At 49.9% G+C, this 14,383-nt stretch overlaps 1 protein-coding gene across 1 annotated transcript in view; it reads left to right on the plus strand.

Annotated features, from left to right (window-relative positions):
- The window catches only part of SLC25A40 (solute carrier family 25 member 40), an 84,928-nt gene that overhangs the window by 67,347 nt on the left and 3,198 nt on the right, over window positions 1–14,383 (plus strand). The window lies entirely within an intron of this gene.

Below are 14,383 nucleotides of genomic sequence, written 5' to 3' on the forward strand. Positions count from 1 at the left end.
AGTCACTACTACTTCTGCATCAATGCTAGGAACATCCAGCCCCACATGACCCCCCGTTTTTAGTTCTATTTTTTCTCAGTAACTCTTTTGATATTCTGTCTTCAGAAACAAAGCTGCAGCTTCAACAGCCTTTTCTGTCTGCAGTCATAAGCGTTTAAGGAAGTTTTGCTGAGATCTTGATTTGCATCTGAGTAGAAAGGTGGTAGCTAGGAATAGAGTTTACTATGGTAAATCACTCTGGACAGTTGCTGGCTTGTAGGATACTGCAGGCTAATGAATTCCAGAAGGCCCAAAACAGAATCAGGAAGATTACGTAACATCATTGAAAGTTGGGCTTTTGTGTCATGATGCTTTGAGGGAGGGCTAGAATATGCCACAGTCATATTATGACCTTGTATTACTAAACCCACAAGGCAGGAGTGGTGGTATTGGATGCTCCATATAACTCTGGAACATCACTTTTTACAGCACCACTGGCTTCAGTTTATTTGTTTAAAAAGGCACACTATCAGAATAAAAAAATCATACTAAAAATCCTCATCTTTATCACATGAAATTACTAAAACGGAAAACGTGGTGGTTCTTCGAGAGCCTGCTCATGTACATTCTATGTTAGATGCATGTGTGCCATGTGCATAGTCGCCAGAGATTTTTCCCTCAGTGGTATCCATCGGCCCAGCTCTAGCATCCTCTGGTGCCGCATGCTCAAGCACCAGTATAAGGGGGCCCAGCTGGCCCTGCACTGTCTCAGTTCCTTCTTACATAAGAATGGCCACACTGGGTCAGACCAAAGGTCCATCCAGCCCAGTATCCTGTCTGCCGACAGTGGCCAATGCCAGGTGCCCCAGAGGGAGTGAACCTAACAGGTAATGATCAAGTGATCTCTCTCCTGCCATCCATCTCCACCCTTTGACAAACAGAGGCTAGGGACACCATTCCTTACCCATCCTGGCTAATAGCCATTAATGGACTTAACCTTCATGAATTTATCTAGTTCTCTTTTAAACGCTGTTATAGTCCTAGCCTTCACAACCTCCTCAGGCAAGGAGTTCCACAGGTTGACTGTGCGCTGTGTGAAGAAGTTCCTTTTATTTGTTTTAAAGCTGCTGCCCATTAATTTCATTTGGTGGCCCCTAGTTCTTATATTATGGGAACAAGTAAATAACTTTTCCTTATTCACTTTCTCCATACCACTCATGATTTTATATACCTCTATCATATCCCCCTTTAGTCTCCTCTTTTCCAAGCTGAAAAGTCCTAGCCTCTTTAATCTCTCCTCATATGGGACCCGTTCCAAACCCCTAATCATTTTAGTTGACCTTTTCTGAACTATTTCTAATGCCAGTATATCTTTTTTGAGATGAGGAGACCACATCTGTACGCAGTATTCAAGATGTGGGCGTACCATGGATTTATATAAGGGCAATAAGATATTCTCCGTCTTATTCTCTAACCCTTTTTAAATGATTCCTAACATCCTGCTTGCTTTTTTGACTGCCGCTGCACACTGCATGGATGTCTTCAGAGAACTATCCACGATGACTCCAAGATCTCTTTCCTGATTAGTTTTAGCTAAATTAGCCCCCATCATATTGTATGTATAGTTGGGGTTATTTTTTTCCAATGTGCATTACTTTACATTTATCCACATTAAATTTCATTTGCCATTTTGTTGCCCAGTCACTTAGTTTTGTGAGATCTTTTTGAAGTTCTTCACAGTCTGCTTTGGTCTTAACTATCTTGAGCAGTTTAGTATCATCTGCAAACTTTGCCACCTCACTGTTTACCTCTTTCTCCAGATCATTTATGAATAAGTTGAATAGGGTTGGTCCTAAGACTGACCCTTGGGGAACACCACTAGTTACCCTTCTCCATTCTGAAAATTTACCATTCATTCCTACCCTTTGTTCCCTGTCTTTTAACCAGTTCTCAATCCATGAAAGTATCTTCCCTCTTATCCCATGACAACTTAATTTACGTAAGAGCCTTTGGTGAGGGACCTTGTCAAAGGCTTTTCTCTGGAACAACTTCTCTTGCCTCGGAAAGGCATTCAATCAGTGAGTCTGTTGTTTCCTCTTTTCTTTCTCAAGTTTAGTTACCTTCAGTTTTATTCTTTAGCAGTAGTGTATACAGTTAGCTTAGAGGGGCATCGTCCACCCTTGGGATTGGGCATGCCCCGATCTCTGGACTTCAAACCCTGTGCCTCGTGGGGCAAGCCCATGCCGGTGATCAACCCACACTCCAGCTGTCTGAAGTGTCTGGGGAAAGCCCATGTGTGAAAGCATTGCCAGATCTGCCATGAGTTCAAGCCTTGTACAAAAAAGGACAGGGAGGCTACGCTAAGCGCCATCTTGATGGAAGCTGCACTCAGACCACCGTCAGAGCCAAGCCAGTTGGACTCGGCACCGAGTACTTTGACATCAGTGCAGAGTGCTCCTCCAGCAGCATGGGTTTCTCGGCATAGTTCCCCTTTACCTGTGCCGAGAAAGAAGCACAAGAAACAATGGTCCAAGAGGGGATGCTCCCGGAACCGAGGAAGAACAAGCAAGGGGAGTCCAGCAGAGTGCGAACTGCGTTGGGCCACTACTCCACCCCTGTTCAGCAAGCGACACCGTCGACTCTGCCCTGCTCGCAGGTGCTGTTGAATCTGGTTTAGGACCATCCACTGAAACCTGGGGGACACCATGGCAACGGCGGGATTGCAGTGCTGTCCCCCCTAGAGGCCTTCACAGCGGCCGAGGACCTGATGACTCTCCTGATACTGCTGACCCAGGCGAGGGAAACCAGCCCTGCCGACATCAGCGAAACTTCCCCGCTCTGGCACCAATCCCTGGATCCTCAGCACCGGCCAGTGGAAGCAAGAGGTTTGACCCCCTCCTGGTCTCCCCAAGCTGACTCGGAGTCAGAGGTAGAGTCCTGCACCCAGTCTGTTACCCGTACCTGACATACATCCCACCAGATCCCCATGCATGCACCTGCCCCAGAGGGCAGTGGCCTATGCGGGTCCAATGGCCATTTTGGAATCCATGGGGGTTCCCCCCAGTACTGTGGCTACCTTCCAACTGTTCGTAGTCAGTGGTGCCCAAGAGAAGAGCCCCTTCGCCACACCATCCAGCACCTGATCCTGACTCCAATACTGACACTCAGGAGTTAGGCCTGTGTGATGTGGTTGGTGCAGAAGACGAGGAGGAAGGTCCCCTCTTGGTGCAGGTCTCCTCCTCCTCTTCCCCAGACGGGACTGAATGGCTCGGTGCTGCAGGATGACTTTAGAACTCACCAGGCGCTATTGAAAAGGGTGGCTTCTAACCTGGGGCTAGAGGTAAAGGTGGCTTAAAGAGTCCTCACACAGCCTGATCAACATCTTGGCCATGGCGGTCCCATCAAAGGTGGCCTTAGCCCTCAACAAAGCCTTTATGGGTCCAGTCAGGTCCCTATGGCAGACCCATTCCTCTCTACCCCCTCTTTCAAAAAGAGCAGAGAAGTAGTAGTATGTTCCTGCCAAGGAGTATGAATGCCTATATTCCCACCACCACCACCACCCCCGGTCCCTTGTGGTCACAGCGGCCAATGAAAGAGACAGGCAAGGGCTGCACGGCGCAACCCCGAAGCCAAAGGACTCTAAGAAGCTGGACCTGTTTGGTAGAAAGATTTATTCTACTGGTGGGTTACAGCTCCACATCTCCGACCAGCAGGCCTTGCTTGGGAGGTAGGACTATAATGTCTGGGACTCGATGGCAGAGTTTAAGGACTCGCTGCCCCAGGAGTCCAGGCAAGTGTTCTCCGCTCTGATGGAGGAAGGACAGACCGTAGCCAGGACCTCCCTCCAGGTGGCCCTAGACGCAGCTGACATGGCAGCCAAAACAGTAGCATCGGCTGTGGTCATGAGAAGATGCTCCTGGCTCCAATCCTTGGGGTTGTCACCGGAGGTTCAACAATCCATTCAGGATCTTCTGTTTGAGGGAATCTCCCTCTTCTCTGAAAAGATGGATTAGAAACTCCAGCACCTGAAACATTCCAGGGCTCCCCTCAGATCGTTGGGCCTCTACTCTCTGGCACTTTCGAGGAAGCATTTCAGACCTCAGCAACCTGCCCGCTTCTCATCTCTGCCACCTTGCCAAGACCTGTTGAAAAAATGAAGCAGAGATTATAAGTGCAGGCAGTCATTCCTTTACACCTCAGCCTTGCTACTGGGCTCGAATAGATACCCAGGAGACCCCATGTAGAACTTTGGAAGGGGTGCTCAAGAACGTTATATCAATTTCCATTCCAGATCCTGCCCCCCACCCCCTTGTTTTTAGACTGACTCTCCTACTTCAGCTCAGCATGGTTCCTCATCACCTCAGATCATTGGGTGCTGAGTATGGTGGAGGAAGGTTACATCCTTCAGTTTTCTTCCACCTCTCCCTCCCCTCCGTCCCTCTCCAGGGACCCTTCTCACAATCAATTTCTAGTCCAGGAGGTGCAAGACCTCCTGAGGGTAGGGGCTGGAGAGAAGGTGCCTCAGAACTTGAGAGAGAGAAAGGGTTTTACTCCCACTATTTCCTACTCCCAAAGACCAAAGGGGGTCTTTGATCCATCCTAGACCTGCATCGCTTCAACAGCTATCTCAAGAAGCTGAGGTTTTGCATGGTCTCCCTAGTCTCCATTATTCCCTCCCTAGATCCTGGGGACTGGTACGTTGCCCTCGACCTGAAAGACACCTATTTCCACATCTCCATCTTCCAGGGTCACAGAAGGTTCCTCAGGTTCATCATAAACCAGACCCACTGTCCATTCACCAGACCCACTGTCCATTCACCATCCTCTCCTTTGGCCTGTTGGCAGCCCCTGGAGTTTTCACAAAATGCATGGCAGTGGTGGTGGTCTTCCTCAGATGGCAAGGCGTTAGAGTCTACTCATACCTTGATGACTGGCTGATCAAGGGCCAGTCCGAGGTCCAGGTGAAAGCCAGCATCAATCTGGTCCAAGTTACCTTCCATGCCCTGGGCCTATTGATAAACGAGCAAAAATCTACACTTGTCCCTGTCCAGAGGATAGAGTTTATCAGTGTGGTGCTCGATTCTACTCAAGCCATAGCCTTCCTCTAAGAGGCTTGCTTCCAGAAAATGTCAGTTCTGATACCCAAGATCAAGGCCCACCCTGTCACGACAGCCCATTTTTGCCTCAAACTTTTAGGTCACATGGCTGTGTGCACTTACATGGTACAGCATGGCTGGCCTCAGTGTACTGACCTAGCTGCCACCACTTGGACTTGGTGTTTACAGTTCCCGCCCCGGTCCTCACTTCCCTTGACTGGAGGGGTCCCAAGCAGTGCATGCCTGTGTTCTCTTTGTCACCCCCCAACGGGCAGTATCCCTAATTTTGGATGTGTCTGATCAAGGTTGGAGGGCTCACCTTGAGCACCTCAGGACTCAGGGCCTGTGGTCTCAGGAAGAGCTCTCCTTGCACATAAATGTCAGAGAGCTCAGAGCAGTCTGCTTAGCATGCCAGGTGTTCCTACCCAAGCTCACAGGCAAAGTCTTATGAGTGCTTATGGACAACATGGCAGCCATATTTTACATCAACAGACCAGGAAGAGCGTGCATCTCCACCATGTGTCAAGAGGCCATTCACCTGTGGGACTTCTGTGTGAAACATTACATCCACCTTGAAGCTTCCCACCTTCCAGAAGCCTGGAACATTCTGGGCAGATCATCTCTGAAAGTCTTTTTCTTCTCATCACAAGTGGTCCCTTCAACCAGATCCATCTTCCAGAGGTGGGGGTGGTTCTTCGAGTGCTTGCTCATGTACATTTCAAATTACTTGTGTGTGCTCGCCAGATGCACCGGTGCCGGAAGTTTTTCCCTCAGCAATATCCGTAGAGGACCGGCTCTGGTGCCCCCTGGACTGGCGCCTGCATAGCGCGGTATAAGAGGCACCGCCGGCTCCCCCCACCCTCAGTTCCTTCTTGTCACCAGTGATGGCACTGGAACATCTGCTGCTTCGGCTAGCATTGTTTTGTTCTCTGTTCTTGAGAACTTTGAAAACCTGTAATATAGCTGTATATAGTTAGTAGTTTATTAGTTACCCTTAGTAGTAGTTCTCAAACTCTTCATTAGTCCCGAACGGGACTCAGCAGGAGACGGGGCATTGCCCTGGTCCCCAGGCTTTAAGCCCTGCGATCGCTGCAAACAGACTATGCCCATCAGCGATCCACATACCAGCTGCCTAAGGTGCTTAGGCAAAGGGCACATAAGTGACAAGTGCCATATCTGCAAGTCCTTTAAACCTAGGACGAAGAAGGAGCACGATATCCATGTGAAAGCGCTCCTAATGGAGTCGGCACTCACTCCGGCACTGGAGCAGCAGTCCGACTCCACACCGAGCACCACAGCCTCCGTGCACAGTGCTCCGCTGGCGCCATCCATGAGCTGGCACCGGTCCCGCTCCATGGCTCCGGTCAAGAAGCCGAAAAAGACTGTGCAGGAAGATCTCCTACCTCCCCTAAGGGAAAGGAGAGGGCTGGGGGCGAGCCATGACCCGTGCCATGTAGCTCAATGCATCCTTTGGGAAGTCGGACCCCAGCTCAAGTCAAGTGATGAAGCCCATCCCTGTGACTCCAGATAGCGGTGCAGGCCCCTACCAGCTTCAGGTGCTGTCGACACCCGAAGCCCTTCAAGCAGCTCAGGAGATCCTGATACTCCTGGTGCCGCCCACACCAGCTCCAGCGGTACCCCAGTCTCAGGGAAAACCCGCGTTGGGACTTATGCGGGTGTCCCGGCTTCAGCAGCACCATTCCCTGTCGAGAGGGGCGTCCCACCATTGATTGTCCACCCGAAGCCGTCACGCCTCAGGACTAGAGAGGCAGGCCCAGTGGAGCTGTAACCGTGCCTCAGTGGGTCACAACTGAGGATGCCAAATTCAGGAGGAACTGCTGAGAAATAGGGCAGATACACCTCAAGACTGGTGGCTAATCCCCCATAGGATATACCAAACCAGCAACAAAAGTAAACTTCTGTTTCACCACGCTGGCTAACAAGAAAATATAAAGGCAGTTTCCTCAGGCATTGCAGTTCTTATATCACCATCAAAAACACTGGATTCAGAGATGACTGGTTCTTTACAACTAGTCTCATCAAATAATAGGTTCTTCTGATCCCAAAAGACCAGCCACATACCCAGGTCAATATATAACTTAGATCTTACCCAAAAATCACGCTGATGCGAATCCTTTAGTATATAAAATCTAAAGGTTTATTCATTTAAAAAAAAAGGTGAGAGTTAAAATTGGTTAAAGGAATCAGTTACATACAGTAATGGCAAAGTTGTTGGTTCAGGCTTGTAGCAGTGATGGAATAAACTGCTGGCTTAAGTCAAGTCTCTGGAATACATCCATAGCTTGGATGGGTCATTCAGTCCTTTGTTCAGAGCTTCAGTTTGTAGCAAAGTTCCTCCAGAGGTAAGAAGCAGGATTGAAGACAAAATGTTTCCAGGTCATATTTTAATCAGATAACATCACAGGAGCCCTCTTCGGTCTCCGTACAGGGGACACCAATCGAGGGAATCAAGGTGTACCTCGCCGGTAGATTGGCACAGACCCTCTGAGTGGCCGCCTGGCAAGAACTCCTGGACTGGGCCCGACTGTCTCCAAGGACTCGGTACCAATCACAGGACCATTTGAGTATCAGAGATCACAGATCACCGGGCCTTCATCGCCCGTCTCCAAGCAGTAGGTCGCACTAGTCAGGAAGAGCCTCCCGGCAACCAGCCCATATTAGCTCCCAGTCCCGTTCAACGTCCCAGTACTGTTTGAGTAGCATGAGATGTGGATCGCCAGGTCTCCGACGCAGATCCACCAAATGCCGTCGGTCCCCGAGATCCCGACCAAGATGCCCGTCTTGCTCAGACAGGTCAGCTTCAGGACGCAATGACCGGCACCAGTCGGACAAGAGCCACCGCTCCTCCCGATCCTGGTCGCCCGGTACCAACCACTCCGCTTATACCTCCGGCATGGAGTGAAGTTCCCTGACTGTGGGACAGGCCCCGGTACCTGTGGTGCAGGCTACATCATCAGCACCGAAACCTGTCCCATGGCCTCAGGCGCAGTGGCTGGCGCCATGGTACCCATGGAACCCTTGGGGGTTCACCCAACCTTCCTAGGCTGCCCAGTCAGTGTCGGGAGTCTTGGAGAGGCCAGCGGACTCGGTATCCCATCACCCTCCGGTGCTTGAGGCTTCGGGGGGTAAAACCCCACAGGTCCAGGAGGACCCAGGGGAGCAAGCTGCTGGACCACCAATGGAAGTGGAGGTTCCTGCGGCATTGGCATTGTCCTCGTCGTCGCCAGACGAGGCTATCACAGGGCCCCCTCACCCAGTTCCTCAAGATGACACCAAAATGCACCAGAAACTTTTGAAGAGGGTCGCTTCCAACCTGGGGCTTCAGGCAGAGGAACTGGAAGAGCCCTCAGACTCTGTTTGCTCCTCGGCTCTGGCCGGGGTGGCCCTATTCCTTCATGAAGGGGTTTCCAAAATCACTAATGCCCTGTGGCAGACCCCCTCCTCCTTGGCCCCATCTCTAAGAGGGCCGAACGCAAGTACTTTGTGCCAACCAAGGGACATGAGTACTTATACTCCCACCCTGCCCCCAATTCCCTTATAGTAGAGGCGGTTAACCACAAAGAGAGGCAAGGTCAACACAGGGCCACCCTCAAAAAATAAAGGACTCGAGGAGGCTGTATCTCTTTGGATGTAAGATTTATTAGTCTTCCAGCCTTCAGCTGAGAGTGGCCAACCACCAAGCCCTCCTTGGCCGATATGACTTTAATATGTGGCAAGCCCTGGCCAAGTTCGAAGGGTCACTCCCCGAGGCTTCCAAGAAGGAGTTCCGAGCGATCATCGATGAAGGCACGATCACAGCCAGGGCGGCCCTCCAGGTGGCGTTAGATGCTGCTGCTGCTGCTGCCCGCACAATGGCTTCCACTATCTCCATGTGGCGAGCCTCCTGGCTGTTCCTCTCTGGGTTGTCCTCTGGGGCTCAGCAGTCAATGCAGGACTTGCCCTTCAATGGCCAAGCCCTATTTGCAGGAGCAAGTTGCATGGCTTCCAGGGCTCCCACACCACCCTGAAAACCCTGGGTCTTTACGTCCCAGCCCCGGCACGTAAGCGGTTCAAACCGCAGCAGCCTCAGGGCCAGGGGAGGCAGCCTCGGCAGGACCAGCCCCACAAACGAGGCAAGGGTTACAAGTGCCGTCTGAGCCGTTGGGCTCGACCCATGCCAAGCAAGGGGCCAAATATTTTGAGGGTGCGCCTGAGGTTGACCTACCAGACTGTTCCCCGGATCCACCTGTCCCAGTCTTCTCCAACCACTTTCCCCTTTTCCTCCCTGCTTGGACCACTATAACCTTGGACTGATAGGACCTCAGCACAGTGACGCAGGGTTATACCCTCCAATTCCTTTATACCCCCCCCTTCCCATCCACCTTTCCCTTCCCTCTTCAGGGACCCCCTCACGAGAGTCTTCTTATGCAGGAGGCAAAGGGGTTGCTACAGCTGGGTGCGGTGGAAGAGGTTCCTCTCGAGTACAGGAACAAGGGGTTCTATTCCTGGTACTTTTTAATCCCAAAGGCCAAGGGCGGTCTATGGCCTCTCCTGGACCTGCGAGACCTCAACAAATACCTAAAGAAGTTAAAGTTCTGCATGGTTTCCATGGCTTCTATTATCCCCTCCCTGCTGCCCTCGACTTGAAGGACGCCTACTTCCACATAGCGATCTTTCGAGGACACACATGCTTCCTCCGGTTTACAGTGGGGCCCCAACATTACCAGTTAGCAATCCTCTGTTCGGCCTGGCGACAGCACCGAGAGTGTTTACCAAGTGCATGTCGGTGGTAGTGTCTTATCTCAGGCGCCGGGATATCCATATCTACCCGTATTTTGACAACTGGCTCGTCAAGGGCAGCTCCAGGTCTCAAGTCCAAAGGGATGTTGCGGAGCTTCAAGCCACGTGCCGCGCTCTGGGCCTACTGGTAAATGACAAAAAGTTGACATTAGTGCCAGTGCAGAGGATAGAGTTCATCGAAGCGGTCCTCGACTCGATCTGCGCCAGGGCCTTCCTGTTGCTGGAAAGGTTCCACACGTTGACGAACCTCATCGAGGAAGTCTCCACGTTCCCTCTGACTACAGCTAGAGTCTGTCTGTGCCTGCTGAGTTACATAGCAACGTGCACTTACATGGTCCGCCATGCCAGGCTCTGGATGCGGCCCCTGCAACAATGGCTGGGGACAGTCTATTCCCAGTCCCAAGCCCCCCTGGAAAAAATCATTACCATTCCCCAGGCGATACTTACCTCGCTGTGATGGTGGACCGACCACAGGACAGTCCTGAAAGGGGTTCGTTTGACAACCCCCCTCGCTCCATCAAGTTGGTGTCGGATGCCTCAGACCTCTGCCGGGTTTCACATCTTGGCAACCTCCAGACACAGGGGATCTGGTCCCCAGAAGAGGCGAAGTTGCACATAAACATCAAAGAGCTCCAAGCAGTCCGGCTGGCGTGTGGAGTCTTCCTGCCCCACCTGTCAGGCAAGGTGGTATGAGTCCTGACAGACAACACAGCCTCGATGTTCTACATCAACAGGCAAAGGGGAAGTGTGCTCGTCGGCTCTCTGACAAGAGGCACTCCGTCTATGGGACTTATGCATCGGCCACAAAATGCATCTGGAAGCTTGTCACTTTCCCGGTGTCAGGAATACGCTGGCAGACCAGCTCAGCAGGCACGTCTCCTCTCACCACGAGTGGTCGCTCCATCCAGAGGTAGCCTGCATGATCTTCCAAAGGTGGAGAACTCCCCAAGTGGACCTGTTTGCTACCAGACAGAACAGGAAATACCATCAGTTCTGTTCTCGGCAAGGGCTCCCTCTCCAGTGGCCCCTTCCTGGCCCCTGCCCAACCGACCGGATCTGCTGTTGCAGGACCACGGTTGTCTCCTACATCCCGACCTCAAGTCCCTCCACCTCTCGGCGTGGATGCTGTGTGGCTGAATCCAGAGGAGCGGACCTGTTTGGAAGGAGTCCAACAGGTTCTCCTGGGAAGTAAGAAGCCCTCAGCTAGACTGACTTACCTGATCATGTGGATGAGGTTTTCCTACTGGGCATCCGAACGTGGCATCTCTCCCTTGCGTTCTTCCATACAGGCTGTGCTGGACTACCTGATCCATTTGAGGAACCAGGGCCTGGCCCACTCTTCCATTAGAGTGCATCTTGCGGCCATGTCCGCTTTTCACTCGCCGATCCAAGGGCAGATGGTGTTTTCCCATGACATGATGGTCAGATTCTTGAGAGGGCTCAAGAAACTCTTCCTGCAGATATGGGCTCCTGTCCTGCAGTGGGATCTTAACTTGGTCCTCTCTAGGCTCACCGGCCCGCCCTTTGAGCCGCTGGGTTCCTGCTCCTTTTCCCACCTGTCATGGAAGGTCGCATTCCTGGTGGCGGTGACGTTCACAAGACGGGTCTCTGAAATTAAAGCCTTGGCCTCAGAACCTAGAGCAATTTACCTAGCCAAGTGGAAGCATTTCTCGGTGTGGTCTTCCCAATGAGGCTTCTCACCAACTTAGTCACCCCTCTAGTCCATGCTACTAGACGGGCTCCATCTGAAACAACAAGGCCTAGCCATTTCATCTACCAAGGTGCATCTAGCATCAGTCTCAGCCTTCCAACCTCTGGTGGGCGGTGGGTCAGTCTTCTCACATGAAATGTCCATTCACTTCCTTAAGGGTCTAGAGAGGCTTTACACTCAAATTCGCAAACCTCTCCCTCCCTGGGACCTACATCTGGTCCTGTCGAGACTCTCAGGCCCTCCCTTTTAGCTACTGGCATAGCTCTGTTGTATCTCTCCTGGAAGGTTGCGTTCTTGGTAGTGATTACCTCGGGCAGGAGGGTCTCAGAAATCAGGGCCCTTATGTCAGAACCCCTATTTATGGTGTTCTTTAAGGACAAGGTTCAACTGCACCTCCCCACCCAGAATTCCTCCCGAAGGCATTCTTTCAGTTTCATAGTAATCAGGCTATCATCCTGCCCCTTTTCTTCCCAAAACCACAGAAAAATACAGAGGAGTGGCATTTCCACATGCTTGATGTTAGATGTGTCCTAGTCTTCTACATGGAGGGAACCAAGCCGTTCAATAAATCCATGCAGCTCTTTGTGGCAGTAGCAGACAGGATGAAAGACTTATCAGTTTCGGCCCAGAGAATTTCATGCTTGATCATTTCCTGCATTCACATGTTCTATGAGCAGACAGGAGTCCTACTACCTGCCATCTTGACAGCCCATTTGATGAGAGCTCAGGCTTCATCAGCGGTGTTTCTGGCCCAAATCCCAATCCAAGACATCTGCAGGGCAGTGACCTGGTCGTCAGTACATACTTTCTCATGATGTTCCTAGAGAGTAGTTATCAGTGGTTCACAGTCAAGCTGGAAAGGCATATCGATTATGGTCCCTCAGGGATCAGTTCTGGGTCTGGTTCTGTTCAATATCTTCATCAATGAGTTAGATAATGGCATAGAGAGATTACACTTATAAAGTTTGCGGACGATACCACTCTGGAAGGGGTTGCAAGTGCTTTGGAGGATAGGATTAAATTTCAAAATGATCTGGACAAACTGGAGAAATGGTCTGAAGTAAATAGAATGAAATTCAATAAGGACAAGTGCAAAGTTCTCCACTTAGGATGGAACAATCAGTTGCACACATACAAAATGGGAAATGACTGCCTGGGAAGGAGTACTGAGGAAAGGGATCTGGGGGTCGTAGTGAATCACAAGCTAAATATGAGTGAACAGTGTAACAGTAATGCAAAAAAAGCAAACATCATTCGGGGATGTATTAGCCAGGAGTGTCATAAGCAAGACATGAGAAGTAATTCTTCCGCCCTACTCCTCATTGAGTAGGCCTCAACTGAAGTATTGTGTCCAGTTCTGAGCACAACATTTCAGGAAAGGTATGGATAAATTGGAGAAAGTCCAGAGAAGAGCTACAAAAATGATTAAAGATCTAGAAAACATGACCTATGAGGGAAGATTGAAAAAATTGGGTATGGTTAGTCTGGAGAAGAGAAGACTGAGGGGGGATATGATAACAGTTTTCAAGTACATAAAAAGTTGTTACAAGGAGGAAGAAGAAAAATTGTTCTTCTTAACCACCGAGGATAGGACAAGAAGCAATGGGCTTAAATTGCAGCAACAGTGGTTTAGGTTGGACATTAGGAAAAACTTCCTGTCAGCGTGGTTAAGCACTGGAATAAATTGCCTAGGGAGGTCATGCAATCTCCATCATTGGAGATTTTTAAGAGCAGGTTAGACAAACACATGTCAGGGATGGTCTAGATAAACACTTAGTCCTGTCTTGCAGGGGACTGGACTAGGTGACCTCTCGAGCTCCCTTCCAGTCCTATGATTCTCCTCCCACTACGCCATCACCCGATAGGTTAGGGATGACACCAAGTTTGGTAGAGCAGTGTTGCAATCCTCATGTCCATGAACTCCAAGTCCACCTCCTCAGGTATTGCTTGGGCATCACCTAATGTGTAATGGACCCGAACAAGCACTCGAGGAAGAAAAAACATTTACTAATCTTTCTATAACTGTTGTTCTTTCAATATGTTGCTCATGTCCATTCCATGACCCACCCTCCTGCCCCTGGCAAGTTAGCTGGCAAGAAGGTGTGGGGCTGGTCGACCTGTTGTACCAGTGCATGAGTGCGTGGCACCAGAAGGTGTTAGAGTCGGTCCGAGGGATACCACTGAGGGAAAAATCTCCAGCGACTTTGCATGTGGCGCGTGCTTGCACCTAACATGGAATTGACATGAGCAGCACATCTTGAAGAACAGTAGTTACACAAAGGTTAGTAACCATTTCCCTCCTCATTTATATGGTTTATTTTTATTTTCTAAGCTGAATGAATTTTAAAAAGTAAACAAAGTAGGAAGTTTATTTCTGATTCTCATGCATCAGCCACACTATGATGGCAAGCACTCCAGAAGTGTGTTTAAATCCAAACAAACACTTTTAATTGGACTCCTTTTTTTAAAGCCTATGTTTTATAAAACCAACATTTTTCTTCTGACTATTTCAGTGTCCTTTATGAAAATGTGGGAAGTCAGTGCAATACATTTTAAACAATTCAAATGAAAATCAAAATGTAATCCAAAATGAAGTCCAAATCAGGAGCACAACCCAAAAAAAGGAGTTTTAGAATTTCAAAATTTGCATAGTAGTTATTTTTGTCTAAAGTGACATATAAGTCTAAACTTACTGTTATGAGAGTTAAATGGATTAAACAGATTAGAAGGTTTACTTCCCATGAACAACTATAGGTAAGGTCCCATGGGAATCAAGACTGAGGGGAAAAACAACTGA

This window comes from Terrapene carolina, unplaced genomic scaffold (genome assembly GCF_002925995.2).
Source record: "Terrapene carolina triunguis isolate 2854851 unplaced genomic scaffold, T_m_triunguis-2.0 Scaffold84, whole genome shotgun sequence".
NCBI lineage: Eukaryota > Metazoa > Chordata > Testudines > Emydidae > Terrapene > Terrapene triunguis.